Genomic DNA, 5,817 nt, shown 5'->3' with positions numbered 1-5,817 from the left:
AAGGGGGCTTACTCCCTTTGAGGAACAACTGATTTCACCTCGCCTTCCATTTATGATTATTAAGTTTATAGGTCATGAGCTTCAGACTGCTATAAAAGGAGTGCTTCCAATTCCAGTAAGAAATATTGTGGCGTCCCTCCCTCGAGATTTCAATGAAGCTAAGGTTATACAGCTCCACTTCAAGCGAAGAATGGAATAGGGACATGATTTCATGGCAGAGACCATTAGGCCTTCTAAAATTGCTGACGCTATTAGATACTTAGTGAATACCGAGCTTTACAGAAAGCATAATGTGTCAATAATCGAGCAGAGGATCTCTGATTTTACATCCGAAACTGTTCCCTTCATAGCATCTCAAGCAGACTTATCATTAGTAGAGGAGCAATTGGCCATTCAGCTGTTGTAAATTCAGTTGTAAATTCGGAGGCGACTAATTCCGATGAAAATACGGCAGCCGAAGAGCTAATTCCTGGAGAACAAGAAACGACGCTTGAGAATAACCAGACACAGTTTGAGGAGTTTTACCAAGGGAACGAAGAGGCTATTAAAGATAATTTTGATAGATTTAATTCCATAGAAAGTTTGGAAGACGCGCTTAGAAGGGCCATGGAAGTAGAGGACAATAATGAGGAAAATATAGATGAGGAGGCCGCAGTTAATGAGTATTTTAGTTTAGTTTATATCTTTTCAAAGAATTGACCCGCCAATTATTTCCCCTGAAAACTTAGCAACTTTAGTTAGATCCCTCAATTTGGAGCAAAAAACCTTTTTAACGCATGTTTTGCATAATGCAAGAAGAAATTCTAGTTTTTGTGAGTTCGTAGGATGCGGATCAGGTGTCGGCAAAAGTAGACTTATTTCCACGCTATTTCAGTCCCTTTCCAAGGAGTATAATGGTAGAGCGGGATGCGACCCAACTTCTGTTAAAATATTATTGTGTGCTCCCACAGGCAAATCTGCTTTAGGAATCGTAGGCTCCTCTCTTCATTCCATGTTCTCTCTCGCTGTTAATCAGGCTGGGTCTGCATTTAGGAGCTTAAGTCCTGATTTGTTAAGTACCCTGCGTTCTAGATTTATTGATCTTAAAGTACTTATAATATACGATATTTATATAGTCGGCGCAACAATGTTTTCCCATTTGGACTCACGCCTTAATCAAATTTTTTCCAACGCGGATGCTCCCTTCGGAAGTATTTCGGTCATCGTGTTCAGCGATCTTTCCCAATTGCGGCCAGTATGTGATCGTTGGATGTTTCAGCCGCCGTCGCATGATCCATACAGTGCTATATTTGGATCTTACCTGTGGAGCCCTTTTACGTTTTTTCGAACTCACAGAGATAATGCGACAGCGAGATGACCAGCCGGTTGCAATTGCACTCAATAACATGGCGTACGGCCAAATGTCGTCTGATGATATAAGCTTACTTATAACCCGTTTTTCCGATGAAAATCAAGTACCAAATGACGCAATTCACCTGTTCTCAAGCAATCAGGACACAGATCGGTATAATAGGGAGAAGCTTAACTCGATTCCCTCTCATCAGTTTAACTCGGAAGTTATAGACTCAGTTAAGTCTGCACAACTTAGCTCAGAGCAGAGGAACAGATGTCTGGAACAAGCTAGGGCATTAAAAACATCTGAAACACAAGGTTTGTGTACTTTACAAAATATATGATGACGGTCAATGTAGATACATTCTAGATTCTTAGGGATGTATGCTTCAGTACGTCCAACACTCCGAATATTCTTTGGATACAATTTTTAGATGAAAGCATTGGAGTTAGTGCACCGTCAAAATTCTTCATGGACCTCAGCTGTTAAAATTATTAAGTGCTTTCAGATTAATTCTAGCCAGGCCACTACCATTGACCGAAAGCAGTTTCCAGTGGTACCTGCAGAAGCCATTACTATTCACAAGAGTCAAGGAGCTACGTACAGTAAAGTGGTGGTTCATACTAGTCCAAGGATGCAGAGAGCTGCACTGTATGTAGCCTGTAGCAGAGCCAAAAGTTCAGCAGGTCTTTATATCATTGGGCCTTTCGTCTCTCCAAGATCCGCTCAGGACTCAGCTTCAGAAGAAGAGCTCCGCGAATTGCGTTCCGCAAAGTTACTGAATACACATTTCGATTGCTTACTCAATAGTCCAAACCTTCATGTCTTTTTCCATAATACGGAAAGCTTGCTCTGCCAAATTAGCGATGTATGTTCCGATCAGCTAATGCTTAAGTCTTCACTTTTGTGCTTCGTTAAGGCTTCCACATACTCAAATGAAGCATTTGAGGCCTGGCTTTGACTCAGCAGTGCGACTAGATTGCCAGTCAGTAGCTAGCGGAGCTCGGCCAAAAAGAGGCATTCTCGTATTCATTCGAAGCGAACTTTTTGATAATGTTAGTCAGTGTTCAAGTTATCGCTTTTTTGCTTATTCTACAAATTTTGCCTCTCCAGTGTTCGAGTTTGCCATCTTTAAGTACCGTACCTTAAGGATTATTGTTATATATAAAAGTCCGACTTATCCGTTGATAAAGTTTGAAACAGAGCTTATTTATTTATTTTAGCGCCACACGTTTTTAAATAGTAATTGTTTAGTGTTAGGAGATTTTAATTTATGCCTTCACTCCATTTCTGGCTGCTGTAGGAGAATTTTCGATTTTTTAGCAGATGCAAAAGGTTTTAGTTCGTTACTAGATTTGGATTCGTCTACAACCAATTGCAATACGTATATTGATTGGGCGTTTTCAAATATTTTCGATATATTAGTTAGCATAAGGGAGGCAGAGTAGGTAGTGTACATATGTTATTTATAAATATAATATTAATAATATATATTTAAAAAAAAAAGCCAAAAAAATAGAGCAAAAAATGAAGTAATAAAAGTGATTTATTTATTTAACAAATTAAGCTAAGTATTCAATGACTTACTTAATTGCAAAATTACCGAGAACTGGCTGCAGTGGCCTTCGACTCTGGTTGTTATTTACCTTTTTATGTATTTATTAAGGTTATGTCTATATATTCATACAAGGGTGGTCAAAAGTATTTTCACAAAACAAAAGTTAAATATACTCATAATTTGAACTTACATCTTGTTAACTTTGGCATCAATGGAAAGATAATTTAAACGCCGTTTAAATGATACAATACATTTCTTAACCCATTCAGTACTTATTGAAAAGGACGAATTTGTGTGAAAATCTACTTTTTGAACTTTTTTCCTCGCCTTGAAAACTTAAATTTTTTGATGCAAAAAGTTTCTTCAAACAAAAATAATAGTAACTGCAAAAAGAATTTTTCAAAAATCATTTTGCTTATATTTTGTATGATTTTTTGAAGGTGACAATGTCGAAAAAAATTTGTATGAAAAAGAGAAAAATATGTCTCAAATGTATGTTTCTAAGCATTTTCAAAAAAACATTAAAAATATAAGCCAAATTATTTTTGAAAAATTCTTTTGCAGTTACTATTATTTTTGTTTGAAAAAACTTTTTGCATCAAAAAATTTAAGTTTTCAAGTCGAGGAAAAAAGTTCAAAAAGTAGATTTTCACACAAATTCGTCCTTTTCAATAAGTACTGAATGGGTTAAGAAATGTATTGCATCATTCAAACGGCATTTAAATTTCCTTCCCATTGATGCCAAAGCTAACAAGATGTAAGTTCAAATTATGAGTATATTTAACTTTTGTTTTGTGAAAATACTTTTGACCACCCCTGTATATACATTTGATTTCCATATTTTACTTCCTTTGAATATTAGAAGCTCTGCGTTTTAATGAATTCGTGCATTTTTTAATGCTTTCTGCGGATGGGCATTCTAAGGTTTGTGTAAGTTTGATCTTAAGCCTAGTACTCACATCGACGAAAACCGCGAGCTATCCATGGGAGTGAGCGAGAGACAAACAGGCGGCTAAAGCTTTTCGTCCGGTCTGTTTTTCAGCGCGGTACTCGGATGAGCTAAGGAAATACCAGAAAAAATACCAGGTTTCGCGAGTGAATTTTCGATGATCGCCGTTAGCCGCGGCACAAAAAATAAGAAATTTAATCTTTGGAGTTGTTCGTGCAGAAGCCATAAGGAATTTAAAAATTTTAAATGGAAGAAAAATCCCAAAAAAGGTTAAAGGAGGTCAGTGCAGATGAAAAAAGACGCCTAATCCAAGCTGTTGCCAATTATTGTGGGACTTGACCGACAGGAAGCAATGCCACAACAGGGGCAAATCCGCAGAATAGTGGAAGTGCTGGAGGAGATCCACTAGAGAATCCCAGTGGGAAAGAACATGCCGAGTGGGACTTCGCTCTCTACATGGACATCCTGCCGGGCGTGTCCTCGCAAAGAAAGTTATATCTGCTCGAAAGAATTTGGCTACGTTGTACTAATAGAAGTATCTTTTTAGCAGAACCACTAGTAATATGATCTCCGACGACCTATCCATTAGGACTCCGTACACCACCACCGACGACCTATCCATTAGGACTCCGTACACCACCACCACCACCAGCTACTTGGCAGCTTAAGCGGAGCTGGAGGACGCGCTGGCTTCTATAGGGAGGAGGAAAATAGGGAATAAGGAACAGGTGGAAAAGCCATGACTAGCCCCGGCCAGGATGCTGGGCGACTTCCTGCAGCATCAGCGGATCAACCCCGTTCCCAATCCGGCTCCCACTTCCTCAAGGTACAATATGCCTATTGGGACTCGGAGCTGGATTGCGGTGGCGGGGGTCCGAGAAGGATGCTTTAAACTACTTATTTACGTAAATAAAAACATTCGTTGAATATTCCATTTATTATACCCGTTACTCGTAGAGTAAAAGGGTATACTAGATTCGTCGGAAAGTATGTAACAGGCAGAAGGAAGCGTTTCCGACCCCATACAGTATATATATTCTTGATCAGGATCACTAGCCGAGTCGATCTAGCCATGTCCGTCTGTCCGTATGAACGCTGAGATCTCGGAAACTATAAGAGCTACAATACTGGGATTAAGCATGCAGATTTCTGAGATTCCTGCGCAGTGCAAGATTGTTTCAGAAGAGTGCCACGCCCACAAACCGCCCAAAACTGTGGCTCCTACAGTTTTGATGCTAGAACAAAAATTTTAACTGAAATGTTCTCATCAATACCTACCGATTGACCTAAAAAAAGTTTGCCACGCCCACTTTAACGCCCACAAACCGCCCACAAACTTCAAAAAATCGTTAATATGAACGCGGATATCTCGGAAAATATCAAAGATAGAGAAACGGGATTTCAGATTTAGATTTCGTAGGCTTGAGCGCAGCGCAAGTTTGTTACGCGAATATGCCACGCCCACTCTAACGCCCACAAACCGCCCAAGTCTGTGGCGCCCACAATTTTCATGCTAGATAAAAATTTTTAACTGAAATGTATTGGTCTTGTCAATACCTATCGATTGATCCAAAAAAATCTTTGCCACGCCCACTCTAACGCCCACAACGCTTAAATCTGTCTACCACCGGTAGATGGCGCATTTCAATCTCGCTTTGCTGCTTGCATATCTTGCTGGTGAACTTTGAAAACTTCGGTCACACTACAAAGAATAAGATTTTTCGACTAGTGAAACTCTTGGCCGTTCTGAATACTAGGCTTAAGGCTAGACAGACCAGGGCAATCATTTAGTAAGTGAACAATGTTCGGAAGTCCACCGCAGAGACTACAAATTGGATTATTTTGGCCTTTTTTAATAGGTGCTCGTGTGTTTGTTGAGTGTGTCCTATTCGAAGCCGGATAAAAGTGCTGCACTGGGGTCTACCGGTCGCTGCTGGGAGATGTATTTTGGTGCATGTAGGATTTAATCTCCTGTAC

Source organism: Drosophila subpulchrella, unplaced genomic scaffold (assembly GCF_014743375.2).
Source record: "Drosophila subpulchrella strain 33 F10 #4 breed RU33 unplaced genomic scaffold, RU_Dsub_v1.1 Primary Assembly Seq45, whole genome shotgun sequence".
NCBI classification, from domain to species: domain Eukaryota; kingdom Metazoa; phylum Arthropoda; class Insecta; order Diptera; family Drosophilidae; genus Drosophila; species Drosophila subpulchrella.
This window is presented reverse-complemented; position numbering follows the sequence as displayed.